Genomic DNA, 19,681 nt, shown 5'->3' with positions numbered 1-19,681 from the left:
AACAAAAAGGAAATGCCTACAGCACACGGTATTCCCAGGCGGTCACCCATCCAAGTACTAACCGTGCCCTACTGAGCTTAACTACGGTGATCGGACGAGAACCGGTGCTTTCTCAGTGGTATGGCCGTAGACGACAGAACTGTGTAAGAAATAGATTTTATATAACAGTCCTGTGAGTACTTTGGTAACAAAAAGGAAATGCCTACAGCACACGGTATTCCGAAGCGGTCACCCATCCAAGTACTTACCGCGCCCTACTGAGCTTAACTTCGGTGATCGGACGAGAACCGGTGCTTTCTAAGTGGTATGGCCGTAGACGATAGAACTGTGTAAGATCTATCTAATATATAACAGTCCTGTGAGTACTTCGATGACAAAAAGGAAATGCCTACAGCACACGGTATTCCCAGGCGGTCACCCATCCAAGTACTAACCGCGCCCTACTGAGCTTAACTTCGGTGATCGGACGAGAACCGGTGCTTTCTCAGTGGTATGGCCGTAGACGACAGAACTGTGTAAGAAATATATATTATATAACAGTCCTGTGAGTACCTCGATGACAAAAAGGAAATGCCTACAGCACACGGTATTCCCAGGCGGTCACCCATCCAAGTACTAACCGTTCCCTACTGAGCTTAACTTCGGTGATCGGACGAGAACCTCTGCTTTCTCAGTGGTATGGCCGTAGACGACAGAACTGTGTAAGAAATATATATTATATAACAGTCCTGTGAGTACTTCGATGACAAAAAGGAAATGCCTACAGCACACGGTATTCCCAGGCGGTCACCCATCCAAGTACTAACCGCGCCCTAATGAGCTTAACTTCGGTGATTGGACGAGAACCGGTGCTTTCTCAGTGGTATGGCCGTAGACGATAGAACTGTGTAAGATCTATCTATTATATAACAGTCCTGTTAGTACTTCGAAAACAAAAAGTAAATGCCTACAGCACACGGTATTCCCAGGTGGTCACCCATCCAAGTACTAACCGCGCCCTACTGAGCTTAACTTTGGTGATCGGACGAGAACCGGTGCTTTCTCAGTGGTATGGCCGTAGACGATAGAACTGTTTAAGATCTATCTATTATATAACAGTCCTGTGAGTACCTCGATAACAAAAAGGAAATGCCTACAGCACACGGTATTCCCAGGCGGTCACCCGTCCAAGTACTAACAGTGCCCTACTGAGCTTAACTACGGTGATCGGACGAGAACCGGTGCTTTCTCAGTGGTATGGCCGTAGACGACAGAACTGTGTAAGAAATAGATTTGATATAACAGTCCTGTGAGTACTTCGGTAACAAAAAGGAAATGCCTACAGCACACGGTATTCCGAAGCGGTCACCCATCCAAGTACTTACCGCGCCCTACTGAGCTTAACTTCGGTGATCGGACGAGAACCGGTGCTTTCTCAGTGGTATGGCCGTAGACGATAGAACTGTGTAAGAAATAGATTTTATATAACAGTCCTGTGAGTACTTCGGTAACAAAACGGAAATGCCTACAGCACACGGTATTCCGAAGCGGTCACCCATCCAAGTACTTACCGCGCCCTACTGAGCTTAACTTCGGTGATCGGACGAGAACCGGTGCTTTCTCAGTGGTATGGCCGTAGACGACAGAACTGTTTAAGATCTATCTATTATATAACAGTCCTGTGAGTACCACGATAACAAAAAGTAAATGCCTACAGCACACGGTATTCCCAGGCGGTCACCCATCCAAGTACTAACCGCGCCCTACTGAGCTTAACTTCGGTGATCGGACGAGAACCGGTGCTTTCTCAGTGGTATGGCCGTAAACGATAGAACTGTGTAAGATCTATCTATTATATAACAGTCCTGTGAGTACTTCGATGACAAAAAGGAAATGCCTACAGCACACGGTATTCCCAGGCGGTCACCCATCCAAGTACTTACCGCGCCCTACTGAGCTTAACTTCGGTGATCGGACGAGAACCGGTGCTTTCTAAGTGGTATGGCCGTAGACGATAGAACTGTGTAAGATCTATCTATTATCTAACAGTCCTGTGAGTACTTCGATGACAAAAAGGAAATGCCTACAGCACACGGTATTCCCAGGAGGTCACCCATCCAAGTACTAACCGTGCCCTACTGAGCTTAACTACGGTGATCGGACGAGAACCGGTGCTTTCTCAGTGGTATGGCCGTAGACGACAGAACTGTGTAAGAAATAGATTTTATATAACAGTCCTGTGAGTACTTTGGTAACAAAAAGGAAATGCCTACAGCACACGGTATTCCGAAGCGGTCACCCATCCAAGTACTTACCGCGCCCTACTGAGCTTAACTTCGGTGATCGGACGAGAACCGGTGCTTTCTAAGTGGTATGGCCGTAGACGATAGAACTGTGTAAGATCTATCTATTATATAACAGTCCTGTGAGTACTTCGATGACAAAAATGAAATGCCTACAGCACACGGTATTCCCAGGCGGTCACCCATCCAAGTACTAACCGCGCCATACTGAGCTTAACTTCGGTGATCGGACGAGAACCGGTGCTTTCTCAGTGGTATGGCCGTAGACGACAGAACTGTGTAAGAAATATATATTATATAACAGTCCTGTGAGTACTTCGACGACAAAAAGGAAATGCCTACAGCACACGGTATTCCGAAGCGGTCACCCATCCAAGTACTTACCGCGCCCTACTGAGCTTAACTTCGGTGATCGGACGAGAACCGGTGCTTTCTAAGTGGTATGGCCGTAGACGATAGAACTGTGTAAGATCTATCTATTATATAACAGTCCTGTGAGTACTTCGATGACAAAAAGGAAATGCCTACAGCACACGGTATTCCCAGGCGGTCACCCATCCAAGTACTAACCGCGCCCTACTGAGCTTAAATTCGGTGATCGGACGAGAACCGGTGCTTTCTCAGTGGTATGGCCGTAGACGATAGAACTGTTTAAGATCTATCTATTATATAACAGTCCTGTGAGTACCTCGATGACAAAAAGGAAATGCCTACAGCACACTGTATTCCCAGGCGGTCACCCATCCAAGTACTAACCGTGCCCTACTGAGCTTAACTTCGGTGATCGGACGCGAACCTCTGCTTTCTCAGTGGTATGGCCGTAGACGACAGAACTGTGTAAGAAATATATATTATATAACAGTCCTGTGAGTACTTCGATGACAAAAAGGAAATGCCTACAGCACACGGTATTCCCAGGCGGTCACCCATCCAAGTACTAACCGCGCCCTAATGAGCTTAACTTCGGTGATTGGACGAGAACCGGTGCTTTCTCAGTGGTATGGCCGTAGACGATAGAACTGTGTAAGATCTATCTATTATATAACAGTCCTGTTAGTACTTCGAAAACAAAAAGTAAATGCCTACAGCACACGGTATTCCCAGGTGGTCACCCATCCAAGTACTAACCGCGCCCTACTGAGCTTAACTTTGGTGATCGGACGAGAACCGGTGCTTTCTCAGTGGTATGGCCGTAGACGATAGAACTGTTTAAGATCTATCTATTATATAACAGTCCTGTGAGTACCTCGATAACAAAAAGGAAATGCCTACAGCACACGGTATTCCCAGGCGGTCACCCGTCCAAGTACTAACCGTGCCCTACTGAGCTTAACTACGGTGATCGGACGAGAACCGGTGCTTTCTCAGTGGTATGGCCGTAGACGACAGAACTGTGTAAGAAATAGATTTGATATAACAGTCCTGTGAGTACTTCGGTAACAAAAAGGAAATGCCTACATCTAACGGTATTCCGAAGCGGTCACCCATCCAAGTACTTACCGCGCCCTACTGAGCTTAACTTTGGTGATCGGACGAGAACCGGTGCTTTCTCAGTGGTATGGCCGTAGACGATAGAACTGTGTAAGAAATAGATTTTATATAACAGTCCTTTGAGTACTTCGGTAACAAAACGGAAATGCCTACAGCACACGGTATTCCGAAGCGGTCACCCATCCAAGTACTTACCGCGCCCTACTGAGCTTAACTTCGGTGATCGGACGAGAACCGGTGCTTTCTCAGTGGTATGGCCGTAGACGACAGAACTGTTTAAGATCTATCTATTATATAACAGTCCTGTGAGTACTTCGTTAACAAAAAGGAAATGCCTACAGCACACTGTATTTCCAGGCGGTCACCCGTCCAAGTACTAACCGTGCCCTAATGAGCTTAACTACGGTAATCGGACGAGAACCGGTGCTTTCTCAGTGGTATGGCCGTAGACGACAGAACTGTGTAAGAAATAGATTTTATATAACACTCCTGTGAGTACTTCGGTAACAAAAAGGAAATGCCTACAGCACACGGTATTCCGAAGCGGTCACCCATCCAAGTACTTACCGCGCCCTACTGAGCTTAACTTTGGTGATCGGACGAGAACCGGTGCTTTCTCAGTGGTATGGCCGTAGACGACAGAACTGTTTAAGATCTATCTATTATATAACAGTCCTGTGAGTACCACGATAACAAAAAGGAAATGCCTACAGCACACGGTATTCCCAGGCGGTCACCCATCCAAGTACTAACCGTGCCCTACTGAGCTTAACTACGGTGATCGGACGAGAACCGGTGCTTTCTCAGTGGTATGGCCGTAGACGACAGAACTGTGTAAGAAATAGATTTTATATAACAGTCCTGTGAGTACTTCGATGACAAAAAGGAAATGCCTACAGCACACGGTATTCCCAGGCGGTCACCCATCCAAGTACTAACCGCGCCCTACTGAGCTTAAATTCGGTGATCGGACGAGAACCGGTGCTTTCTAAGTGGTATGGCCGTAGACGATAGAACTGTGTAAGATCTATCTATTATATAACAGTCCTGTGAGTACTTCGATGACAAAAAGGAAATGCCTACAGCACACGGTATTCCCAGGCGGTCACCCATCCAAGTACTAACAGCGCCCTACTGAGCGTAACTTCGGTGATCGGACGAGAACCGGTGCTTTCTCAGTGGTATGGCCGTAGACGACAGAACTGTGTAAGAAATATATATTATATAACAGTCCCGTGAGTACTTCGATGACAAAAAGGAAATGCCTACAGCACACGGTATTCCCAGAAGGTCACCCATCCAAGTACTAACCGCGCCCTACTGAGCTTAACTTCGGTGATCGGACGAGAACCGGTGCTTTTTCAGTGGTATGGCCGTAGACGATAGAACTGTGTAAGATCTATCTATTATATAACAGTCCTGTTAGTACTTCGAAAACAAAAAGTAAATGCCTACAGCACACGGTATTCCCAGGCGGTCACCCATTCAAGTACTAACAACGCCCTACTGAGCTTAACTTCGTTGATCGGACGAGAACCGGTGCTTTCTCAGTGGTATGGCCGTAGACGATAGAACTGTTTAAGATCTATCTATTATATAACAGTCCTGTGAGTACCTCGATAACAAAAAGGAAATGCCTACAGCACACGGTATTCCCAGGCGGTCACCCGTCCAAGTACTAACCGTGCCCTACTGACTTTAAGTTCTGTGATCGGACGAGAACTGGTGCTTTCTCAGTGGCATGGCCGTAAACGATAGAACTGTGTAAGATCTATCTATTATATAACAGTCCTGTGAGTACTTCGATGACAAAAAGGAAATGCCTACAGCACACGGTATTCCCAGGCGGTCACCCATCCAAGTACTTACCGCGCCCTACTGAGCTTAACTTCGGTGATCGGACGAGAACCGGTGCTTTCTAAGTGGTATGGCCGTAGACGATAGAACTGTGTAAGATCTATCTATTATCTAACAGTCCTGTGAGTACTTCGATGACAAAAAGGAAATGCCTACAGCACACGGTATTCCCAGGCGGTCACCCATCCAAGTACTAACCGCGCCCTACTGAGCTTAACTTCGGTGATCGGACGAGAACCGGTGCTTTCTCAGTGGTATGGTCGTAGACGACAGAACTTTTTAAGATCTATCTATTATATAACAGTCCTGTGAGTACCTCGATAACAAAAAGGAAATGCCTACAGCACACGGTATTCCCAGGCGGTCACCCATCCAAGTACTAACCGTGCCCTTCTGAGCTTAACTACGGTGATCGGACGAGAACCGGTGCTTTCTCAGTGGTATGGCCGTAGACGACAGAACTGTGTAAGAAATAGATTTTATATAACAGTCCTGTGAGTACTTTGGTAACAAAAAGGAAATGCCTACAGCACACGGTATTCCGAAGCGGTCACCCATCCAAGTACTTACCGCGCCCTACTGAGCTTAACTTCGGTGATCGGACGAGAACCGGTGCTTTCTCAGTGGTATGGCCGTAGACGACAGAACTGTTTAAGATCTATCTATTATATAACAGTCCTGTGAGTACCACGATAACAAAAAGGAAATGCCTACAGCACACGGTATTCCCAGGCGGTCACCCATCCAAGTACTAACCGCGCCCTACTGAGCTTAACTTCGGTGATCGGACGAGAACCGGTGCTTTCTCAGTGGTATGGCCGTAGACGACAGAACTGTGTAAGAAATATATATTATATAACAGTCCTGTGAGTACTTCGATGACAAAAAGGAAATGCCTACAGCACACGGTATTCCCAGGCGGTCACCCATCCAAGTACTAACCGCGCCCTACTGAGCTTAACTTCGGTGATCGGACGAGAACCGGTGCTTTCTCAGTGGTATGGCCGTAGACGATAGAACTGTGTAAGATCTATCTATTATATAACAGTCCTGTTAGTACTTCGAAAACAAAAAGTAAATGCCTACAGCACACGGTATTCCCAGGCGGTCACCCATCCAAGTACTAACCGCGCCCTACTGAGCTTAACTTCGGTGATCGGACGAGAACCGGTGCTTTCTCAGTGGTATGGCCGTAGACGATAGAACTGTTTAAGATCTATCTATTATATAACAGTCCTGTGAGTACCTCGATAACAAAAAGGAAATGCCTACAGCACACGGTATTCCCAGGCGGTCACCCGTCCAAGTACTAACCGTGCCATACTGACTTTAAGTTCTGTGATCGGACGAGAACTGGTGCTTTCTCAGTGGTATGGCCGTAAACGATAGAACTGTGTAACATCTATCTATTATATAACAGTCCTGTCAGTACCTCGATAACAAAAAGGAAATGCCTACAGCACACGGTATTCCGAAGCGGTCACCCATCCAAGTACTTACCGCGCCCTACTGAGCTTAACTTCGGTGATCGGACGTGAACCGGTGCTTTCTAAGTGGTATGGCCGTAGATGATAGAACTGTGTAAGATCTATCTATTATATAACAGTCCTGTGAGTACTTCGATGACAAAAAGGAAATGCCTACAGCACACGGTATTCCCAGGCGGTCACCCATCCAAGTACTAACCGCGCCCTACTGAGCTTAAATTCGGTGATCGGACGAGAACCGGTGCTTTCTCAGTGGTATGGCCGTAGACGATAGAACTGTTTAAGATCTATCTATTATATAACAGTCCTGTGAGTACCTCGATGACAAAAAGGAAATGCCTACAGCACACGGTATTCCCAGGCGGTCACCCATCCAAGTACTAACAGTGCCCTACTGAGCTTAACTTCGGTGATCGGACGAGAACCGGTGCTTTCTCAGTGGTATGGCCGTAGACGACAGAACTGTGTAAGAAATATATATTATATAACAGTCCTGTGAGTACTTCGATGACAAAAAGGAAATGCCTACAGCACACGGTATTCCCAGGCGGTCACCCATCCAAGTACTAACCGCGCCCTACTGAGCTTAACTTCGGTGATTGGACGAGAACCGGTGCTTTCTCAGTGGTATGGCCGTAGACGATAGAACTGTGTAAGATTTATCTGTTATATAACAGTCCCGTTAGTACTTCGAAAACAAAAAGTAAATGCCTACAGCACACGGTATTCCCAGGTGGTCACCCATCCAAGTACTAACCGAGCCCTACTGAGCTTAACTTTGGTGATCGGACGAGAACCGGTGCTTTCTCAGTGGTATGGCCGTAGACGATAGAACTGTTTAAGATCTATCTATTATATAACAGTCCTGTGAGTACCTCGATAACAAAAAGGAAATGCCTACAGCACACGGTATTCCCAGGCGGTCACCCGTCCAAGTACTAACCGTGCCCTACTGAGCTTAACTACGGTGATCGGACGAGAACCGGTGCTTTCTCAGTGGTATGGCCGTAGACGACAGAACTGTGTAAGAAATAGATTTGATATAACAGTCCTGTGAGTACTTCGGTAACAAAAAGGAAATGCCTACAGCACACGGTATTCCGAAGCGGTCACCCATCCAAGTACTAACCGTGCCCTACTGAGCTTCACTACGGTGATCGGACGAGAACCGGTGCTTTCTCAGTGGTATGGCCGTAGACGACAGAACTGTGTAAGAAATAGATTTTATATAACAGTCCTGTGAGTACTTCGTTAACAAAAAGGAAATGCCTACAGCACACGGTTTTTCCAGGCGGTCACCCATCCAAGTACTTACCGCGCCCTACTGAGCTTAACTTCGGTGATCGGACGAGAACCGGTGCTTTCTCAGTGGTATGGCCGTAGACGACAGAACTGTTTAAGATCTATCTATTATATAACAGTCCTGTGAGTACCACGATAACAAAAAGGAAATGCCTACAGCACACGGTATTCCCAGGCGGTCACCCATCCAAGTACTAACCGCGCCCTACTGAGCTTAACTTCGGTGATCGGACGAGAACCGGTGCTTTCTTAGTGGTATGGCCGTAGACGTTAGAACAGTTTAAGATCTATCTATTATATAACAGTCCTGTGAGTACCTCGATAACAAAAAGCAAATGCCTACAGCACACGGTATTCCCAGGCGGTCACCCGTCCAAGTACTAACCGTGCCCTACTGACTTTAAGTTCTGTGATCGGACGAGAACTGGTGCTTTCTCAGTGGTATGGCCGTAAACGATAGAACTGTGTAACATCTATCTATTATATAACAGTACTGTCAGTACCTCGATAACAAAAAGGAAATGCCAACAGCACACGGTATTCCGAAGCGGTCACCCATCCAAGTACTTACCGCGCCCTACTGAGCTTAAATTCGGTGATCGGACGAGAACCGGTGCTTTCTCAGTGGTATGGCCGTAGACGACAGAACTGTGTAAGAAATATATATTATATAACAGTCCTGTGAGTACTTCGATGACAAAAAGGAAATGCCTACAGCACACGGTATTCCCAGGCGGTCACCCATCCAAGTACTAACCGCGCCCTACTGAGCTTAACTTCGGTGATCGGACGAGAACCGGTGCTTTTTCAGTGGTATGGCCGTAGACGATAGAACTGTGTAAGATCTATCTATTATATAACAGTCCTGTTAGTACTTCGAAAACAAAAAGTAAATGCCTACAGCACACGGTATTCCCAGGCGGTCACCCATCCAAGTACTAACCGCGCCCTACTGAGCTTAACTTCGGTGATCGGACGAGAACCGGTGCTTTCTCAGTGGTATGGCCGTAGACGATAGAACTGTTTAAGATCTATCTATTATATAACAGTCCTGTGAGTACCTCGATAACAAAAAGGAAATGCCTACAGCACACGGTATTCCCAGGCGGTCACCCGTCCAACTACTAACCGTGCCCTACTGACTTTAAGTTCTGTGATCGGACGAGAACTGGTGCTTTCTCAGTGGTATGGCCGTAAACGATAGAACTGTGTAAGATCTATCTATTATATAACAGTCCTGTGAGTACTTCGATGACAAAAAGGAAATGCCTACAGCACACGGTATTCCCAGGCGGTCACCCATCCAAGTACTTACCGCGCCCTACTGAGCTCAACTTCGGTGATCGGACGAGAACCGGTGCTTTCTAAGTGGTATGGCCGTAGACGATAGAACTGTGTAAGATCTATCTATTATCTAACAGTCCTGTGAGTACTTCGATGACAAAAAGGAAATGCCTACAGCACACGGTATTCCCAGGCGGTCACCCATCCAAGTACTAACCGCGCCCTACTGAGCTTAACTTCGGTGATCGGACGAGAACCGGTGCTTTCTCAGTGGTATGGTCGTAGACGACAGAACTGTTTAAGATCTATCTATTATATAACAGTCCTGTGAGTACCTCGATAACAAAAAGGAAATGCCTACAGCACACGGTATTCCCAGGCGGTCACCCATCCAAGTACTAACCGCGCCCTACTGAGCTTAACTTCGGTGATCGGACGAGAACCGGTGCTTTTTCAGTGGTATGGCCGTAGACGATAGAACTGTGTAAGATCTATCTATTATATAACAGTACTGTCGGTACCTCGATAACAAAAAGGAAATGCCAACAGCACACGGTATTCCGAAGCGGTCACCCATCCAAGTACTAACCGTGCCCTACTGAGCTTAACTACGGTGATCGGACGAGAACCGGTGCTTTCTCAGTGGTATGGCCGTAGACGATAGAACTGTGTAAGGTCTATCTATTATATAACAGTCCTGTGAGTACATCGATAAGAAAAAGGAAATGCCTACAGCACACGGTATTCCCAGGCGGTCACCCATCCAAGAACTAACCGTGCCCTACTGAGCTTAACTTCGGTGATCGGACGAGAACCGGTGCTTTCTCAGTGGTATGGCCGTAGACGACAGAACTGTGTAAGAAATATATATTATATAACAGTCCTGTGAGTACTTCGATGACAAAAAGGAAATGCCTACAGCACACGGTATTCCCAGGCGGTCACCCATCCAAGTACTAACCGCGCCCTACTGAGCTTAACTTCGGTGATCGGACGAGAACCGGTGCTTTCTCAGTGGTATGGCCGTAGACGATAGAACTGTGTAAGATCTATCTATTATATAACAGTCCTGTTAGTACTTCGAAAACAAAAAGTAAATGCCTACAGCACACGGTATTCCCAGGCGGTCACCCATCCAAGTACTAACCGCGCCCTACTGAGCTTAACTTCGGTGATCGGACGAGAACCGGTGCTTTCTCAGTGGTATGGCCGTAGACGATAGAACTGTTTAAGATCTATCTATTATATAACAGTCCTGTGAGTACCTCGATAACAAAAAGGAAATGCCTACAGCACACGGTATTCCCAGGCGGTCACCCGTCCAAGTACTAACCGTGCCATACTGACTTTAAGTTCTGTGATCGGACGAGAACTGGTGCTTTCTCAGTGGTATGGCCGTAAACGATAGAACTGTGTAACATCTATCTATTATATAACAGTCCTGTCAGTACCTCGATAACAAAAAGGAAATGCCTACAGCACACGGTATTCCGAAGCGGTCACCCATTCAAGTACTTACCGCTTCCTAATGAGCTTAACTTCGGTGATCGGACGAGAACCGGTGCTTTCTAAGTGGTATGGCCGTAGACGATAGAACTGTGTAAGATCTATCTATTATATAACAGTCCTGTGAGTACTTCGATGACAAAAAGGAAATGCCTACAGCACACGGTATTCCCAGGCGGTCACCCATCCAAGTACTAACCGCGCCCTACTGAGCTTAACTTCGGTGATCGGACGAGAACCGGTGCTTTCTCAGTGGTATGGCCGTAGACGACAGAACTGTGTAAGAAATATATATTATATAACAGTCCTGTGAGTACTTCGATGACAAAAAGGAAATGCCTACAGCACACGGTATTCCCAGGCGGTCACCCATCCAAGTACTAACCGCGCCCTACTGAGCTTAACTTCGGTGATCGGACGAGAACCGGTGCTTTCTCAGTGGTATGGCCGTAGACGATAGAACTGTTTAAGATCTATCTATTATATAACAGTCCTGAGAGTACCTCGATAACAAAAAGGAAATGCCTACAGCACACGGTATTCCCAGGCGGTCACCCGTCCAAGTACTAACCGTGCCCTACTGACTTTAAGTTCTGTGATCGGACGAGAACTGATGCTTTCTCAGTGGTATGGCCGTAAACGATAGAACTGTGTAACATCTATCTATTATATAACAGTCCTGTCAGTACCTCGATAATAAAAAGGAAATGCCTTCAGCACACGGTATTCCGAAGCGGTCACCCATCCAAGTACTTACCGCGCCCTAATGAGCTTAACTTCGGTGATCGGACGAGAACCGGTGCTTTCTAAGTGGTATGGCCGTAGACGATAGAAGTGTGTAAGATCTATCTATTATCTAACAGTCCTGTGAGTACCTCGATAACAAAAAGGAAATGCCTACAGCACACGGTATTCCGAAGCGGTCACCCATCCAAGTACTTACCGCGCCCTACTGAGCTTAACTTCGGTGATCGGACGAGAACCGGTGCTTTCTAAGTGGTATGGCCGTAGACGACAGAACTGTGTAAGAAATATATATTATATAACAGTCCTGTGAGTACTTCGATGACAAAAAGGAAATGCCTACAGCACACGGTATTCCCAGGCGGTCACCCATCCAAGTACTAACCGCGCCCTACTGAGCTTAACTTCGGTGATCGGACGAGAACCGGTGCTTTCTCAGTGGTATGGCCGTAGACGATAGAACTGTTTAAGATCTATCTATTATATAACAGTCCTGTGAGTACCTCAATAACAAAAAGGAAATGCCTACAGCACACGGTATTCCCAGGCGGTCACCCGTCCAAGTACTAACCGTGCCCTACTGACTTTAAGTTCTGTGATCGGACGAGAACTCGTGCTTTCTCAGTGGTATGGCCGTAAACGATAGAACTGTGTAACATCTATCTATTATATAACAGTCCTGTCAGTACCTCGATAACAAAAAGGAAATGCCTACAGCACACGGTATTCCGAAGCGGTCACCCATCCAAGTACTTACCGCGCCCTACTGAGCTTAACTTCGGTGATCGGACGAGAACCGGTGCTTTCTAAGTGGTATGGCCGTAGACGATAGAACTGTGTAAGATTTATCTATTATATAACAGTCCTGTGAGTACTTCGATGACAAAAAGGAAATGCCTACAGCACACGGTATTCCCAGGCGGTCACCCATCCAACTACTAACCGCGCCCTACTGAGCTTAACTTCGGTGATCGGACGAGAACCGGTGCTTTCTCAGTGGTATGGCCGTAGACGACAGAACTGTGTAAGAAATATATATTATATAACAGTCCTGTGAGTACTTCGATGACAAAAAGGAAATGCCTACAGCACACGGTATTCCCAGGCGGTCACCCATCCAAGTACTAACCGCGCCCTACTGAGCTTAACTTCGGTGATCGGACGAGAACCGGTGCTTTCTCAGTGGTATGGCCGTAGACGATAGAACTGTGTAAGATCTATCTATTATATAACAGTCCTGTTAGTACTTCGAAAACAAAAAGTAAATGCCTACAGCACACGGTATTCCCAGGCGGTCACCCATCCAAGTACTAACCGCGCCCTACTGAGCTTAACTTCGGTGATCGGACGAGAACCGGTGCTTTCTCAGTGGTATGGTCGTAGACGACAGAACTGTTTAAGATCTATCTATTATATAACAGTCCTGTGAGTACCTCGATAACAAAAAGGAAATGCCTACAGCACACAGTATTCCGAAGCGGTCACCCATCCAAGTACTTACCGCGCCCTACTGAGCTTAACTTCGGTGATCGGACGAGAACCGGTGCTTTCTAAGTGGTATGGCCGTAGACGATAGAACTGTGTAAGATCTATCTATTATATAACAGTCCTGTGAGTACTTCGATGACAAAAAGGAAATGCCTACAGCACACGGTATTCTTAGGCGGTCACCCATCCAAGTACTAACCGCGCCCTACTGAGCTTAACTTCGGTGATCGGACGAGAACCGGTGCTTTCTCAGTGGTATGGCCGTAGACGACAGAACTGTGTAAGAAATATATATTATATAACAGTCCTGTGAGTACTTCGATGACAAAAAGGAAATGCCTACAGCACACTGTATTCCCAGGCGGTCACCCATCCAAGTACTAACCGCGCCCTACTGAGCTTAACTTCGGTGATCGGACGAGAACCGGTGCTTTCTCAGTGGTATGGCCGTAGACGATAGAACTGTTTAAGATCTATCTATTATATAACAGTCCTGAGAGTACCTCGATAACAAAAAGGAAATGCCTACAGCACACGGTATTCCCAGGCAGTCACCCGTCCAAGTACTAACCGTGCCCTACTGACTTTAAGTTCTGTGATCGGACGAGAACTGATGCTTTCTCAGTGGTATGGCCGTAAACGATAGAACTGTGTAACATCTATCTATTATATAACAGTCCTGTCAGTACCTCGATAATAAAAAGGAAATGCCTACAGTACACGGTATTCCGAAGCGGTCACCCATCCAAGTACTTACCGCGCCCTAATGAGCTTAACTTCGGTGATCGGACGAGAACCGGTGCTTTCTCAGTGGTATGGCCGTAGACGACAGAACTGTGTAAGAAATATATATTATATAACAGTCCTGTGAGTACTTCGATGACAAAAAGGAAATGCCTACAGCACACGGTATTCCCAGGCGGTCACCCATCCAAGTACTAACCGCGCCCTACTGAGCTTAACTTCGGTGATCGGACGAGAACCGGTGCTTTTTCAGTGGTATGGCCGTAGACGATAGAACTGTGTAAGATCTATCTATTATATAACAGTCCTGTTAGTACTTCGAAAACAAAAAGTAAATGCCTACAGCACACGGTATTCCCAGGCGGTCACCCATCCAAGTACTAACCGCGCCCTACTGAGCTTAACTTCGGTGATCGGACGAGAACCGGTGCTTTCTCAGTGGTATGGCCGTAGACGATAGAACTGTTTAAGATCTATCTATTATATAACAGTCCTGTGAGTACCTCGATAACAAAAAGGAAATGCCTACAGCACACGGTATTCCCAGGCGGTCACCCGTCCAACAACTAACCGTGCCCTACTGACTTTAAGTTCTGTGATCGGACGAGAACTGGTGCTTTCTCAGTGGTATGGCCGTAAACGATAGAACTGTGTAAGATCTATCTATTATATAACAGTCCTGTGAGTACTTCGATGACAAAAAGGAAATGCCTACAGCACACGGTATTCCCAGGCGGTCACCCATCCAAGTACTTACCGCGCCCTACTGAGCTTAACTTCGGTGATCGGACGAGAACCGGTGCTTTCTAAGTGGTATGGCCGTAGACGATAGAACTGTGTAAGATCTATCTATTATCTAACAGTCCTGTGAGTACTTCGATGACAAAAAGGAAATGCCTACAGCACACGGTATTCCCAGGCGGTCACCCATCCAAGTACTAACCGCGCCCTACTGAGCTTAACTTCGGTGATCGGACGAGAACCGGTGCTTTCTCAGTGGTATGGTCGTAGACGACAGAACTGTTTAAGATCTATCTATTATATAACAGTCCTGTGAGTACCTCGATAACAAAAAGGAAATGCCTACAGCACACGGTATTCCCAGGCGGTCACCCATCCAAGTACTAACCGCGCCCTACTGAGCTTAACTTCGGTGATCGGACGAGAACCGGTGCTTTTTCAGTGGTATGGCCGTAGACGATAGAACTGTGTAAGATCTATCTATTATATAACAGTCCTGTCAGTACCTCGAAAACAAAAAGGAAATGCCTACAGCACACGGTATTCCGAAGCGGTCACCCATCCAAGTACTTACCGCGCCCTACTGAGCTTAACTTCGGTGATCGGACGAGAACCGGTGCTTTCTAAGTGGTATGGCCGTAGACGATAGAACTGTGTAAGATCTATCTATTATATAACAGTCCTGTGAGTACTTCGATGACAAAAAGGAAATGCCTACAGCACACGGTATTCTTAGGCGGTCACCCATCCAAGTACTAACCGCGCCCTACTGAGCTTAACTTCGGTGATCGGACGAGAACCGGTGCTTTCTCAGTGGTATGGCCGTAGACGACAGAACTGTGTAAGAAATATATATTATATAACAGTCCTGTGAGTACTTCGATGACAAAAAGGAAATGCCTACAGCACACTGTATTCCCAGGCGGTCACCCATCCAAGTACTAACCGCGCCCTACTGAGCTTAACTTCGGTGATCGGACGAGAACCGGTGCTTTCTCAGTGGTATGGCCGTAGACGATAGAACTGTTTAAGATCTATCTATTATATAACAGTCCTGAGAGTACCTCGATAACAAAAAGGAAATGCCTACAGCACACGGTATTCCCAGGCAGTCACCCGTCCAAGTACTAACCGTGCCCTACTGACTTTAAGTTCTGTGATCGGACGAGAACTGATGCTTTCTCAGTGGTATGGCCGTAAACGATAGAACTGTGTAACATCTATCTATTATATAACAGTCCTGTCAGTACCTCGATAATAAAAAGGAAATGCCTACAGTACACGGTATTCCGAAGCGGTCACCCATCCAAGTACTTACCGCGCCCTAATGAGCTTAACTTCGGTGATCGGACGAGAACCGGTGCTTTCTCAGTGGTATGGCCGTAGACGACAGAACTGTGTAAGAAATATATATTATATAACAGTCCTGTGAGTACTTCGATGACAAAAAGGAAATGCCTACAGCACACGGTATTCCCAGGCGGTCACCCATCCAAGTACTAACCGCGCCCTACTGAGCTTAACTTCGGTGATCGGACGAGAACCGGTGCTTTTTCAGTGGTATGGCCGTAGACGATAGAACTGTGTAAGATCTATCTATTATATAACAGTCCTGTTAGTACTTCGAAAACAAAAAGTAAATGCCTACAGCACACGGTATTCCCAGGCGGTCACCCATCCAAGTACTAACCGCGCCCTACTGAGCTTAACTTCGGTGATCGGACGAGAACCGGTGCTTTCTCAGTGGTATGGCCGTAGACGATAGAACTGTTTAAGATCTATCTATTATATAACAGTCCTGTGAGTACCTCGATAACAAAAAGGAAATGCCTACAGCACACGGTATTCCCAGGCGGTCACCCGTCCAACTACTAACCGTGCCCTACTGACTTTAAGTTCTGTGATCGGACGAGAACTGGTGCTTTCTCAGTGGTATGGCCGTAAACGATAGAACTGTGTAAGATCTATCTATTATATAACAGTCCTGTGAGTACTTCGATGACAAAAAGGAAATGCCTACAGCACACGGTATTCCCAGGCGGTCACCCATCCAAGTACTTACCGCGCCCTACTGAGCTTAACTTCGGTGATCGGACGAGAACCGGTGCTTTCTAAGTGGTATGGCCGTAGACGATAGAACTGTGTAAGATCTATCTATTATCTAACAGTCCTGTGAGTACTTCGATGACAAAAAGGAAATGCCTACAGCACACGGTATTCCCAGGCGGTCACCCATCCAAGTACTAACCGCGCCCTACTGAGCTTAACTTCGGTGATCGGACGAGAACCGGTGCTTTCTCAGTGGTATGGTCGTAGACGACAGAACTGTTTAAGATCTATCTATTATATAACAGTCCTGTGAGTACCTCGATAACAAAAAGGAAATGCCTACAGCACACGGTATTCCCAGGCGGTCACCCATCCAAGTACTAACCGCGCCCTACTGAGCTTAACTTCGGTGATCGGACGAGAACCGGTGCTTTTTCAGTGGTATGGCCGTAGACGATAGAACTGTGTAAGATCTATCTATTATATAACAGTACTGTCGGTACCTCGATAACAAAAAGGAAATGCCAACAGCACACGGTATTCCGAAGCGGTCACCCATCCAAGTACTAACCGTGCCCTACTGAGCTTAACTACGGTGATCGGACGAGAACCGGTGCTTTCTCAGTGGTATGGCCGTAGACGATAGAACTGTGTAAGGTCTATCTATTATATAACAGTCCTGTGAGTACATCGATAAGAAAAAGGATATGCCTACAGCACACGGTATTCCCAGGCGGTCACCCATCCAAGAACTAACCGTGCCCTACTGAGCTTAACTTCGGTGATCGGACGAGAACCGGTGCTTTCTCAGTGGTATGGCCGTAGACGACAGAACTGTGTAAGAAATATATATTATATAACAGTCCTGTGAGTACTTCGATGACAAAAAGGAAATGCCTACAGCACACGGTATTCCCAGGCGGTCACCCATCCAAGTACTAACCGCGCCCTACTGAGCTTAACTTCGGTGATCGGACGAGAACCGGTGCTTTCTCAGTGGTATGGCCGTAGACGATAGAACTGTGTAAGATCTATCTATTATATAACAGTCCTGTTAGTACTTCGAAAACAAAAAGTAAATGCCTACAGCACACGGTATTCCCAGGCGGTCACCCATCCAAGTACTAACCGCGCCCTACTGAGCTTAACTTCGGTGATCGGACGAGAACCGGTGCTTTCTCAGTGGTATGGCCGTAGACGATAGAACTGTTTAAGATCTATCTATTATATAACAGTCCTGTGAGTACCTCGATAACAAAAAGGAAATGCCTACAGCACACGGTATTCCCAGGCGGTCACCCGTCCAAGTACTAACCGTGCCATACTGACTTTAAGTTCTGTGATCGGACGAGAACTGGTGCTTTCTCAGTGGTATGGCCGTAAACGATAGAACTGTGTAACATCTATCTATTATATAACAGTCCTGTCAGTACCTCGATAACAAAAAGGAAATGCCTACAGCACACGGTATTCCGAAGCGGTCACCCATTCAAGTACTTACCGCTTCCTAATGAGCTTAACTTCGGTGATCGGACGAGAACCGGTGCTTTCTAAGTGGTATGGCCGTAGACGATAGAACTGTGTAAGATCTATCTATTATATAACAGTCCTGTGAGTACTTCGATGACAAAAAGGAAATGCCTACAGCACACGGTATTCCCAGGCGGTCACCCATCCAAGTACTAACCGCGCCCTACTGAGCTTAACTTCGGTGATCGGACGAGAACCGGTGCTTTCTCAGTGGTATGGCCGTAGACGACAGAACTGTGTAAGAAATATATATTATATAACAGTCCTGTGAGTACTTCGATGACAAAAAGGAAATGCCTACAGCACACGGTATTCCCAGGCGGTCACCCATCCAAGTACTAACCGCGCCCTACTGAGCTTAACTTCGGTGATCGGACGAGAACCGGTGCTTTCTCAGTGGTATGGCCGTAGACGATAGAACTGTTTAAGATCTATCTATTATATAACAGTCCTGAGAGTACCTCGATAACAAAAAGGAAATGCCTACAGCACACGGTATTCCCAGGCGGTCACCCGTCCAAGTACTAACCGTGCCCTACTGACTTTAAGTTCTGTGATCGGACGAGAACTGATGCTTTCTCAGTGGTATGGCCGTAAACGATAGAACTGTGTAACATCTATCTATTATATAACAGTCCTGTCAGTACCTCGATAATAAAAAGGAAATGCCTTCAGCACACGGTATTCCGAAGCGGTCACCCATCCAAGTACTTACCGCGCCCTAATGAGCTTAACTTCGGTGATCGGACGAGAACCGGTGCTTTCTAAGTGGTATGGCCGTAGACGATAGAAGTGTGTAAGATCTATCTATTATCTAACAGTCCTGTGAGTACCTCGATAACAAAAAGGAAATGCCTACAGCACACGGTATTCCGAAGCGGTCACCCATCCAAGTACTTACCGCGCCCTACTGAGCTTAACTTCGGTGATCGGACGAGAACCGGTGCTTTCTAAGTGGTATGGCCGTAGACGACAGAACTGTGTAAGAAATATATATTATATAACAGTCCTGTGAGTACTTCGATGACAAAAAGGAAATGCCTACAGCACACGGTATTCCCAGGCGGTCACCCATCCAAGTACTAACCGCGCCCTACTGAGCTTAACTTCGGTGATCGGACGAGAACCGGTGCTTTCTCAGTGGTATGGCCGTAGACGATAGAACTGTTTAAGATC

The 19,681-nt window shown here is 46.6% G+C and overlaps 89 non-coding genes and 17 pseudogenes across 89 annotated transcripts; all 106 read right to left on the bottom strand.

Moving 5' to 3' along the window:
- Positions 1-13: 13 nt before the first annotated feature.
- Positions 14-132, bottom strand: LOC125563430. Its single transcript, XR_007308449.1, has one exon. It is a non-coding gene; the product is annotated as a 5S ribosomal RNA (ribosomal RNA).
- Positions 133-199: 67 nt separating this feature from the next.
- Positions 200-318, bottom strand: LOC125565618. The gene has a single exon (XR_007310629.1). It is a non-coding gene; the product is annotated as a 5S ribosomal RNA (ribosomal RNA).
- Positions 319-385: 67 nt separating this feature from the next.
- Positions 386-504, bottom strand: LOC125566888. The gene has a single exon (XR_007311603.1). It is a non-coding gene; the product is annotated as a 5S ribosomal RNA (ribosomal RNA).
- A 67-nt stretch (positions 505-571) lies between these two features.
- On the bottom strand, positions 572-690 carry LOC125566195. The gene has a single exon (XR_007311202.1). It is a non-coding gene; the product is annotated as a 5S ribosomal RNA (ribosomal RNA).
- A 67-nt stretch (positions 691-757) lies between these two features.
- LOC125565693 lies at positions 758-876 on the bottom strand. Its single transcript, XR_007310704.1, has one exon. It is a non-coding gene; the product is annotated as a 5S ribosomal RNA (ribosomal RNA).
- A 67-nt stretch (positions 877-943) lies between these two features.
- On the bottom strand, positions 944-1,062 carry LOC125563617. The gene has a single exon (XR_007308636.1). It is a non-coding gene; the product is annotated as a 5S ribosomal RNA (ribosomal RNA).
- Positions 1,063-1,129: 67 nt separating this feature from the next.
- LOC125565701 lies at positions 1,130-1,248 on the bottom strand. The gene has a single exon (XR_007310712.1). It is a non-coding gene; the product is annotated as a 5S ribosomal RNA (ribosomal RNA).
- A 67-nt stretch (positions 1,249-1,315) lies between these two features.
- LOC125564460 lies at positions 1,316-1,434 on the bottom strand. Its single transcript, XR_007309478.1, has one exon. It is a non-coding gene; the product is annotated as a 5S ribosomal RNA (ribosomal RNA).
- A 67-nt stretch (positions 1,435-1,501) lies between these two features.
- Positions 1,502-1,620, bottom strand: LOC125564459. Its single transcript, XR_007309477.1, has one exon. It is a non-coding gene; the product is annotated as a 5S ribosomal RNA (ribosomal RNA).
- Positions 1,621-1,687: 67 nt separating this feature from the next.
- Positions 1,688-1,806, bottom strand: LOC125563510. The gene has a single exon (XR_007308529.1). It is a non-coding gene; the product is annotated as a 5S ribosomal RNA (ribosomal RNA).
- Positions 1,807-1,873: 67 nt separating this feature from the next.
- Positions 1,874-1,992, bottom strand: LOC125564557. The gene has a single exon (XR_007309576.1). It is a non-coding gene; the product is annotated as a 5S ribosomal RNA (ribosomal RNA).
- Positions 1,993-2,059: 67 nt separating this feature from the next.
- Positions 2,060-2,178, bottom strand: LOC125567285. The gene has a single exon (XR_007311810.1). It is a non-coding gene; the product is annotated as a 5S ribosomal RNA (ribosomal RNA).
- A 67-nt stretch (positions 2,179-2,245) lies between these two features.
- Positions 2,246-2,364, bottom strand: LOC125565617. Its single transcript, XR_007310628.1, has one exon. It is a non-coding gene; the product is annotated as a 5S ribosomal RNA (ribosomal RNA).
- Positions 2,365-2,431: 67 nt separating this feature from the next.
- LOC125564510 lies at positions 2,432-2,550 on the bottom strand. Its single transcript, XR_007309529.1, has one exon. It is a non-coding gene; the product is annotated as a 5S ribosomal RNA (ribosomal RNA).
- Positions 2,551-2,617: 67 nt separating this feature from the next.
- On the bottom strand, positions 2,618-2,736 carry LOC125565616. Its single transcript, XR_007310627.1, has one exon. It is a non-coding gene; the product is annotated as a 5S ribosomal RNA (ribosomal RNA).
- A 67-nt stretch (positions 2,737-2,803) lies between these two features.
- Positions 2,804-2,922, bottom strand: LOC125564288. The gene has a single exon (XR_007309308.1). It is a non-coding gene; the product is annotated as a 5S ribosomal RNA (ribosomal RNA).
- Positions 2,923-2,989: 67 nt separating this feature from the next.
- LOC125566323 lies at positions 2,990-3,108 on the bottom strand. Its single transcript, XR_007311330.1, has one exon. It is a non-coding gene; the product is annotated as a 5S ribosomal RNA (ribosomal RNA).
- A 67-nt stretch (positions 3,109-3,175) lies between these two features.
- LOC125565692 lies at positions 3,176-3,294 on the bottom strand. Its single transcript, XR_007310703.1, has one exon. It is a non-coding gene; the product is annotated as a 5S ribosomal RNA (ribosomal RNA).
- Positions 3,295-3,361: 67 nt separating this feature from the next.
- Positions 3,362-3,480, bottom strand: LOC125563616. Its single transcript, XR_007308635.1, has one exon. It is a non-coding gene; the product is annotated as a 5S ribosomal RNA (ribosomal RNA).
- A 67-nt stretch (positions 3,481-3,547) lies between these two features.
- LOC125564114 lies at positions 3,548-3,666 on the bottom strand. The gene has a single exon (XR_007309133.1). It is a non-coding gene; the product is annotated as a 5S ribosomal RNA (ribosomal RNA).
- A 67-nt stretch (positions 3,667-3,733) lies between these two features.
- Positions 3,734-3,852, bottom strand: LOC125566722 (annotated as a pseudogene).
- A 67-nt stretch (positions 3,853-3,919) lies between these two features.
- Positions 3,920-4,038, bottom strand: LOC125564458. Its single transcript, XR_007309476.1, has one exon. It is a non-coding gene; the product is annotated as a 5S ribosomal RNA (ribosomal RNA).
- Positions 4,039-4,105: 67 nt separating this feature from the next.
- On the bottom strand, positions 4,106-4,224 carry LOC125566760 (annotated as a pseudogene).
- Positions 4,225-4,291: 67 nt separating this feature from the next.
- LOC125565070 lies at positions 4,292-4,410 on the bottom strand. The gene has a single exon (XR_007310088.1). It is a non-coding gene; the product is annotated as a 5S ribosomal RNA (ribosomal RNA).
- A 67-nt stretch (positions 4,411-4,477) lies between these two features.
- LOC125563429 lies at positions 4,478-4,596 on the bottom strand. Its single transcript, XR_007308448.1, has one exon. It is a non-coding gene; the product is annotated as a 5S ribosomal RNA (ribosomal RNA).
- A 67-nt stretch (positions 4,597-4,663) lies between these two features.
- LOC125565366 lies at positions 4,664-4,782 on the bottom strand. Its single transcript, XR_007310380.1, has one exon. It is a non-coding gene; the product is annotated as a 5S ribosomal RNA (ribosomal RNA).
- A 67-nt stretch (positions 4,783-4,849) lies between these two features.
- LOC125565792 lies at positions 4,850-4,968 on the bottom strand. Its single transcript, XR_007310803.1, has one exon. It is a non-coding gene; the product is annotated as a 5S ribosomal RNA (ribosomal RNA).
- Positions 4,969-5,035: 67 nt separating this feature from the next.
- LOC125564065 lies at positions 5,036-5,154 on the bottom strand. Its single transcript, XR_007309084.1, has one exon. It is a non-coding gene; the product is annotated as a 5S ribosomal RNA (ribosomal RNA).
- Positions 5,155-5,221: 67 nt separating this feature from the next.
- Positions 5,222-5,340, bottom strand: LOC125566021. The gene has a single exon (XR_007311029.1). It is a non-coding gene; the product is annotated as a 5S ribosomal RNA (ribosomal RNA).
- A 67-nt stretch (positions 5,341-5,407) lies between these two features.
- On the bottom strand, positions 5,408-5,526 carry LOC125566789 (annotated as a pseudogene).
- A 67-nt stretch (positions 5,527-5,593) lies between these two features.
- On the bottom strand, positions 5,594-5,712 carry LOC125564556. The gene has a single exon (XR_007309575.1). It is a non-coding gene; the product is annotated as a 5S ribosomal RNA (ribosomal RNA).
- A 67-nt stretch (positions 5,713-5,779) lies between these two features.
- Positions 5,780-5,898, bottom strand: LOC125563906. Its single transcript, XR_007308925.1, has one exon. It is a non-coding gene; the product is annotated as a 5S ribosomal RNA (ribosomal RNA).
- A 67-nt stretch (positions 5,899-5,965) lies between these two features.
- Positions 5,966-6,084, bottom strand: LOC125563667. Its single transcript, XR_007308687.1, has one exon. It is a non-coding gene; the product is annotated as a 5S ribosomal RNA (ribosomal RNA).
- Positions 6,085-6,151: 67 nt separating this feature from the next.
- LOC125564457 lies at positions 6,152-6,270 on the bottom strand. The gene has a single exon (XR_007309475.1). It is a non-coding gene; the product is annotated as a 5S ribosomal RNA (ribosomal RNA).
- Positions 6,271-6,337: 67 nt separating this feature from the next.
- LOC125566877 lies at positions 6,338-6,456 on the bottom strand. Its single transcript, XR_007311602.1, has one exon. It is a non-coding gene; the product is annotated as a 5S ribosomal RNA (ribosomal RNA).
- A 67-nt stretch (positions 6,457-6,523) lies between these two features.
- LOC125566866 lies at positions 6,524-6,642 on the bottom strand. The gene has a single exon (XR_007311601.1). It is a non-coding gene; the product is annotated as a 5S ribosomal RNA (ribosomal RNA).
- Positions 6,643-6,709: 67 nt separating this feature from the next.
- LOC125566855 lies at positions 6,710-6,828 on the bottom strand. The gene has a single exon (XR_007311600.1). It is a non-coding gene; the product is annotated as a 5S ribosomal RNA (ribosomal RNA).
- A 67-nt stretch (positions 6,829-6,895) lies between these two features.
- LOC125566971 lies at positions 6,896-7,014 on the bottom strand (annotated as a pseudogene).
- Positions 7,015-7,081: 67 nt separating this feature from the next.
- Positions 7,082-7,200, bottom strand: LOC125566102. The gene has a single exon (XR_007311109.1). It is a non-coding gene; the product is annotated as a 5S ribosomal RNA (ribosomal RNA).
- A 67-nt stretch (positions 7,201-7,267) lies between these two features.
- LOC125564287 lies at positions 7,268-7,386 on the bottom strand. Its single transcript, XR_007309306.1, has one exon. It is a non-coding gene; the product is annotated as a 5S ribosomal RNA (ribosomal RNA).
- A 67-nt stretch (positions 7,387-7,453) lies between these two features.
- Positions 7,454-7,572, bottom strand: LOC125564209. Its single transcript, XR_007309229.1, has one exon. It is a non-coding gene; the product is annotated as a 5S ribosomal RNA (ribosomal RNA).
- A 67-nt stretch (positions 7,573-7,639) lies between these two features.
- On the bottom strand, positions 7,640-7,758 carry LOC125564250. Its single transcript, XR_007309270.1, has one exon. It is a non-coding gene; the product is annotated as a 5S ribosomal RNA (ribosomal RNA).
- Positions 7,759-7,825: 67 nt separating this feature from the next.
- LOC125564169 lies at positions 7,826-7,944 on the bottom strand. The gene has a single exon (XR_007309189.1). It is a non-coding gene; the product is annotated as a 5S ribosomal RNA (ribosomal RNA).
- Positions 7,945-8,011: 67 nt separating this feature from the next.
- On the bottom strand, positions 8,012-8,130 carry LOC125564113. The gene has a single exon (XR_007309132.1). It is a non-coding gene; the product is annotated as a 5S ribosomal RNA (ribosomal RNA).
- Positions 8,131-8,197: 67 nt separating this feature from the next.
- On the bottom strand, positions 8,198-8,316 carry LOC125564836. Its single transcript, XR_007309854.1, has one exon. It is a non-coding gene; the product is annotated as a 5S ribosomal RNA (ribosomal RNA).
- Positions 8,317-8,383: 67 nt separating this feature from the next.
- Positions 8,384-8,502, bottom strand: LOC125564577. Its single transcript, XR_007309596.1, has one exon. It is a non-coding gene; the product is annotated as a 5S ribosomal RNA (ribosomal RNA).
- Positions 8,503-8,569: 67 nt separating this feature from the next.
- LOC125563973 lies at positions 8,570-8,688 on the bottom strand. Its single transcript, XR_007308992.1, has one exon. It is a non-coding gene; the product is annotated as a 5S ribosomal RNA (ribosomal RNA).
- Positions 8,689-8,755: 67 nt separating this feature from the next.
- On the bottom strand, positions 8,756-8,874 carry LOC125566697 (annotated as a pseudogene).
- Positions 8,875-8,941: 67 nt separating this feature from the next.
- On the bottom strand, positions 8,942-9,060 carry LOC125566082. Its single transcript, XR_007311089.1, has one exon. It is a non-coding gene; the product is annotated as a 5S ribosomal RNA (ribosomal RNA).
- A 67-nt stretch (positions 9,061-9,127) lies between these two features.
- LOC125563955 lies at positions 9,128-9,246 on the bottom strand. The gene has a single exon (XR_007308974.1). It is a non-coding gene; the product is annotated as a 5S ribosomal RNA (ribosomal RNA).
- A 67-nt stretch (positions 9,247-9,313) lies between these two features.
- On the bottom strand, positions 9,314-9,432 carry LOC125566843. The gene has a single exon (XR_007311598.1). It is a non-coding gene; the product is annotated as a 5S ribosomal RNA (ribosomal RNA).
- Positions 9,433-9,499: 67 nt separating this feature from the next.
- LOC125566826 lies at positions 9,500-9,618 on the bottom strand (annotated as a pseudogene).
- A 67-nt stretch (positions 9,619-9,685) lies between these two features.
- LOC125565772 lies at positions 9,686-9,804 on the bottom strand. Its single transcript, XR_007310783.1, has one exon. It is a non-coding gene; the product is annotated as a 5S ribosomal RNA (ribosomal RNA).
- Positions 9,805-9,871: 67 nt separating this feature from the next.
- LOC125563905 lies at positions 9,872-9,990 on the bottom strand. Its single transcript, XR_007308924.1, has one exon. It is a non-coding gene; the product is annotated as a 5S ribosomal RNA (ribosomal RNA).
- A 67-nt stretch (positions 9,991-10,057) lies between these two features.
- Positions 10,058-10,176, bottom strand: LOC125563954. Its single transcript, XR_007308973.1, has one exon. It is a non-coding gene; the product is annotated as a 5S ribosomal RNA (ribosomal RNA).
- A 67-nt stretch (positions 10,177-10,243) lies between these two features.
- LOC125564981 lies at positions 10,244-10,362 on the bottom strand. Its single transcript, XR_007309999.1, has one exon. It is a non-coding gene; the product is annotated as a 5S ribosomal RNA (ribosomal RNA).
- Positions 10,363-10,429: 67 nt separating this feature from the next.
- LOC125563975 lies at positions 10,430-10,548 on the bottom strand. The gene has a single exon (XR_007308994.1). It is a non-coding gene; the product is annotated as a 5S ribosomal RNA (ribosomal RNA).
- A 67-nt stretch (positions 10,549-10,615) lies between these two features.
- On the bottom strand, positions 10,616-10,734 carry LOC125566832. The gene has a single exon (XR_007311597.1). It is a non-coding gene; the product is annotated as a 5S ribosomal RNA (ribosomal RNA).
- Positions 10,735-10,801: 67 nt separating this feature from the next.
- Positions 10,802-10,920, bottom strand: LOC125566821. The gene has a single exon (XR_007311596.1). It is a non-coding gene; the product is annotated as a 5S ribosomal RNA (ribosomal RNA).
- A 67-nt stretch (positions 10,921-10,987) lies between these two features.
- Positions 10,988-11,106, bottom strand: LOC125566970 (annotated as a pseudogene).
- Positions 11,107-11,173: 67 nt separating this feature from the next.
- Positions 11,174-11,292, bottom strand: LOC125566837 (annotated as a pseudogene).
- Positions 11,293-11,359: 67 nt separating this feature from the next.
- LOC125566810 lies at positions 11,360-11,478 on the bottom strand. Its single transcript, XR_007311595.1, has one exon. It is a non-coding gene; the product is annotated as a 5S ribosomal RNA (ribosomal RNA).
- A 67-nt stretch (positions 11,479-11,545) lies between these two features.
- LOC125566799 lies at positions 11,546-11,664 on the bottom strand. The gene has a single exon (XR_007311594.1). It is a non-coding gene; the product is annotated as a 5S ribosomal RNA (ribosomal RNA).
- Positions 11,665-11,731: 67 nt separating this feature from the next.
- On the bottom strand, positions 11,732-11,850 carry LOC125566852 (annotated as a pseudogene).
- Positions 11,851-11,917: 67 nt separating this feature from the next.
- Positions 11,918-12,036, bottom strand: LOC125566552. The gene has a single exon (XR_007311561.1). It is a non-coding gene; the product is annotated as a 5S ribosomal RNA (ribosomal RNA).
- Positions 12,037-12,103: 67 nt separating this feature from the next.
- LOC125565615 lies at positions 12,104-12,222 on the bottom strand. Its single transcript, XR_007310626.1, has one exon. It is a non-coding gene; the product is annotated as a 5S ribosomal RNA (ribosomal RNA).
- A 67-nt stretch (positions 12,223-12,289) lies between these two features.
- On the bottom strand, positions 12,290-12,408 carry LOC125566788. Its single transcript, XR_007311593.1, has one exon. It is a non-coding gene; the product is annotated as a 5S ribosomal RNA (ribosomal RNA).
- Positions 12,409-12,475: 67 nt separating this feature from the next.
- Positions 12,476-12,594, bottom strand: LOC125566861 (annotated as a pseudogene).
- Positions 12,595-12,661: 67 nt separating this feature from the next.
- On the bottom strand, positions 12,662-12,780 carry LOC125565614. The gene has a single exon (XR_007310625.1). It is a non-coding gene; the product is annotated as a 5S ribosomal RNA (ribosomal RNA).
- A 67-nt stretch (positions 12,781-12,847) lies between these two features.
- Positions 12,848-12,966, bottom strand: LOC125563735. Its single transcript, XR_007308755.1, has one exon. It is a non-coding gene; the product is annotated as a 5S ribosomal RNA (ribosomal RNA).
- A 67-nt stretch (positions 12,967-13,033) lies between these two features.
- Positions 13,034-13,152, bottom strand: LOC125566777. The gene has a single exon (XR_007311592.1). It is a non-coding gene; the product is annotated as a 5S ribosomal RNA (ribosomal RNA).
- A 67-nt stretch (positions 13,153-13,219) lies between these two features.
- LOC125563904 lies at positions 13,220-13,338 on the bottom strand. The gene has a single exon (XR_007308923.1). It is a non-coding gene; the product is annotated as a 5S ribosomal RNA (ribosomal RNA).
- A 67-nt stretch (positions 13,339-13,405) lies between these two features.
- Positions 13,406-13,524, bottom strand: LOC125565972. Its single transcript, XR_007310980.1, has one exon. It is a non-coding gene; the product is annotated as a 5S ribosomal RNA (ribosomal RNA).
- Positions 13,525-13,591: 67 nt separating this feature from the next.
- On the bottom strand, positions 13,592-13,710 carry LOC125563740. Its single transcript, XR_007308760.1, has one exon. It is a non-coding gene; the product is annotated as a 5S ribosomal RNA (ribosomal RNA).
- A 67-nt stretch (positions 13,711-13,777) lies between these two features.
- On the bottom strand, positions 13,778-13,896 carry LOC125564602. Its single transcript, XR_007309621.1, has one exon. It is a non-coding gene; the product is annotated as a 5S ribosomal RNA (ribosomal RNA).
- A 67-nt stretch (positions 13,897-13,963) lies between these two features.
- On the bottom strand, positions 13,964-14,082 carry LOC125567017 (annotated as a pseudogene).
- A 67-nt stretch (positions 14,083-14,149) lies between these two features.
- LOC125565992 lies at positions 14,150-14,268 on the bottom strand. Its single transcript, XR_007311000.1, has one exon. It is a non-coding gene; the product is annotated as a 5S ribosomal RNA (ribosomal RNA).
- A 67-nt stretch (positions 14,269-14,335) lies between these two features.
- LOC125563953 lies at positions 14,336-14,454 on the bottom strand. Its single transcript, XR_007308972.1, has one exon. It is a non-coding gene; the product is annotated as a 5S ribosomal RNA (ribosomal RNA).
- Positions 14,455-14,521: 67 nt separating this feature from the next.
- On the bottom strand, positions 14,522-14,640 carry LOC125566766. The gene has a single exon (XR_007311591.1). It is a non-coding gene; the product is annotated as a 5S ribosomal RNA (ribosomal RNA).
- A 67-nt stretch (positions 14,641-14,707) lies between these two features.
- On the bottom strand, positions 14,708-14,826 carry LOC125567032 (annotated as a pseudogene).
- A 67-nt stretch (positions 14,827-14,893) lies between these two features.
- Positions 14,894-15,012, bottom strand: LOC125564555. Its single transcript, XR_007309574.1, has one exon. It is a non-coding gene; the product is annotated as a 5S ribosomal RNA (ribosomal RNA).
- A 67-nt stretch (positions 15,013-15,079) lies between these two features.
- Positions 15,080-15,198, bottom strand: LOC125563903. The gene has a single exon (XR_007308922.1). It is a non-coding gene; the product is annotated as a 5S ribosomal RNA (ribosomal RNA).
- A 67-nt stretch (positions 15,199-15,265) lies between these two features.
- Positions 15,266-15,384, bottom strand: LOC125563952. The gene has a single exon (XR_007308971.1). It is a non-coding gene; the product is annotated as a 5S ribosomal RNA (ribosomal RNA).
- Positions 15,385-15,451: 67 nt separating this feature from the next.
- LOC125565613 lies at positions 15,452-15,570 on the bottom strand. The gene has a single exon (XR_007310624.1). It is a non-coding gene; the product is annotated as a 5S ribosomal RNA (ribosomal RNA).
- Positions 15,571-15,637: 67 nt separating this feature from the next.
- Positions 15,638-15,756, bottom strand: LOC125563739. Its single transcript, XR_007308759.1, has one exon. It is a non-coding gene; the product is annotated as a 5S ribosomal RNA (ribosomal RNA).
- Positions 15,757-15,823: 67 nt separating this feature from the next.
- Positions 15,824-15,942, bottom strand: LOC125564601. The gene has a single exon (XR_007309620.1). It is a non-coding gene; the product is annotated as a 5S ribosomal RNA (ribosomal RNA).
- Positions 15,943-16,009: 67 nt separating this feature from the next.
- Positions 16,010-16,128, bottom strand: LOC125567016 (annotated as a pseudogene).
- Positions 16,129-16,195: 67 nt separating this feature from the next.
- LOC125565991 lies at positions 16,196-16,314 on the bottom strand. The gene has a single exon (XR_007310999.1). It is a non-coding gene; the product is annotated as a 5S ribosomal RNA (ribosomal RNA).
- Positions 16,315-16,381: 67 nt separating this feature from the next.
- Positions 16,382-16,500, bottom strand: LOC125563951. Its single transcript, XR_007308970.1, has one exon. It is a non-coding gene; the product is annotated as a 5S ribosomal RNA (ribosomal RNA).
- A 67-nt stretch (positions 16,501-16,567) lies between these two features.
- On the bottom strand, positions 16,568-16,686 carry LOC125566754. The gene has a single exon (XR_007311590.1). It is a non-coding gene; the product is annotated as a 5S ribosomal RNA (ribosomal RNA).
- A 67-nt stretch (positions 16,687-16,753) lies between these two features.
- Positions 16,754-16,872, bottom strand: LOC125566825 (annotated as a pseudogene).
- Positions 16,873-16,939: 67 nt separating this feature from the next.
- Positions 16,940-17,058, bottom strand: LOC125564554. Its single transcript, XR_007309573.1, has one exon. It is a non-coding gene; the product is annotated as a 5S ribosomal RNA (ribosomal RNA).
- Positions 17,059-17,125: 67 nt separating this feature from the next.
- On the bottom strand, positions 17,126-17,244 carry LOC125563902. Its single transcript, XR_007308921.1, has one exon. It is a non-coding gene; the product is annotated as a 5S ribosomal RNA (ribosomal RNA).
- A 67-nt stretch (positions 17,245-17,311) lies between these two features.
- On the bottom strand, positions 17,312-17,430 carry LOC125563949. The gene has a single exon (XR_007308968.1). It is a non-coding gene; the product is annotated as a 5S ribosomal RNA (ribosomal RNA).
- Positions 17,431-17,497: 67 nt separating this feature from the next.
- Positions 17,498-17,616, bottom strand: LOC125564980. Its single transcript, XR_007309998.1, has one exon. It is a non-coding gene; the product is annotated as a 5S ribosomal RNA (ribosomal RNA).
- A 67-nt stretch (positions 17,617-17,683) lies between these two features.
- On the bottom strand, positions 17,684-17,802 carry LOC125563974. Its single transcript, XR_007308993.1, has one exon. It is a non-coding gene; the product is annotated as a 5S ribosomal RNA (ribosomal RNA).
- A 67-nt stretch (positions 17,803-17,869) lies between these two features.
- LOC125566743 lies at positions 17,870-17,988 on the bottom strand. The gene has a single exon (XR_007311589.1). It is a non-coding gene; the product is annotated as a 5S ribosomal RNA (ribosomal RNA).
- Positions 17,989-18,055: 67 nt separating this feature from the next.
- Positions 18,056-18,174, bottom strand: LOC125566731. The gene has a single exon (XR_007311587.1). It is a non-coding gene; the product is annotated as a 5S ribosomal RNA (ribosomal RNA).
- Positions 18,175-18,241: 67 nt separating this feature from the next.
- LOC125566969 lies at positions 18,242-18,360 on the bottom strand (annotated as a pseudogene).
- A 67-nt stretch (positions 18,361-18,427) lies between these two features.
- Positions 18,428-18,546, bottom strand: LOC125566836 (annotated as a pseudogene).
- A 67-nt stretch (positions 18,547-18,613) lies between these two features.
- LOC125566720 lies at positions 18,614-18,732 on the bottom strand. The gene has a single exon (XR_007311585.1). It is a non-coding gene; the product is annotated as a 5S ribosomal RNA (ribosomal RNA).
- Positions 18,733-18,799: 67 nt separating this feature from the next.
- Positions 18,800-18,918, bottom strand: LOC125566710. Its single transcript, XR_007311584.1, has one exon. It is a non-coding gene; the product is annotated as a 5S ribosomal RNA (ribosomal RNA).
- A 67-nt stretch (positions 18,919-18,985) lies between these two features.
- Positions 18,986-19,104, bottom strand: LOC125566851 (annotated as a pseudogene).
- Positions 19,105-19,171: 67 nt separating this feature from the next.
- Positions 19,172-19,290, bottom strand: LOC125566551. Its single transcript, XR_007311560.1, has one exon. It is a non-coding gene; the product is annotated as a 5S ribosomal RNA (ribosomal RNA).
- Positions 19,291-19,357: 67 nt separating this feature from the next.
- On the bottom strand, positions 19,358-19,476 carry LOC125565612. Its single transcript, XR_007310623.1, has one exon. It is a non-coding gene; the product is annotated as a 5S ribosomal RNA (ribosomal RNA).
- A 67-nt stretch (positions 19,477-19,543) lies between these two features.
- LOC125566699 lies at positions 19,544-19,662 on the bottom strand. The gene has a single exon (XR_007311583.1). It is a non-coding gene; the product is annotated as a 5S ribosomal RNA (ribosomal RNA).
- Between the last annotated feature and the right edge of the window lie 19 nt (positions 19,663-19,681).

The sequence above is a fragment of the Nematostella vectensis genome, chromosome 5 (assembly GCF_932526225.1).
Source record: "Nematostella vectensis chromosome 5, jaNemVect1.1, whole genome shotgun sequence".
Classification (NCBI taxonomy): Eukaryota; Metazoa; Cnidaria; class Anthozoa; order Actiniaria; family Edwardsiidae; genus Nematostella; species Nematostella vectensis.
This window is presented reverse-complemented; position numbering and strand designations above follow the sequence as displayed.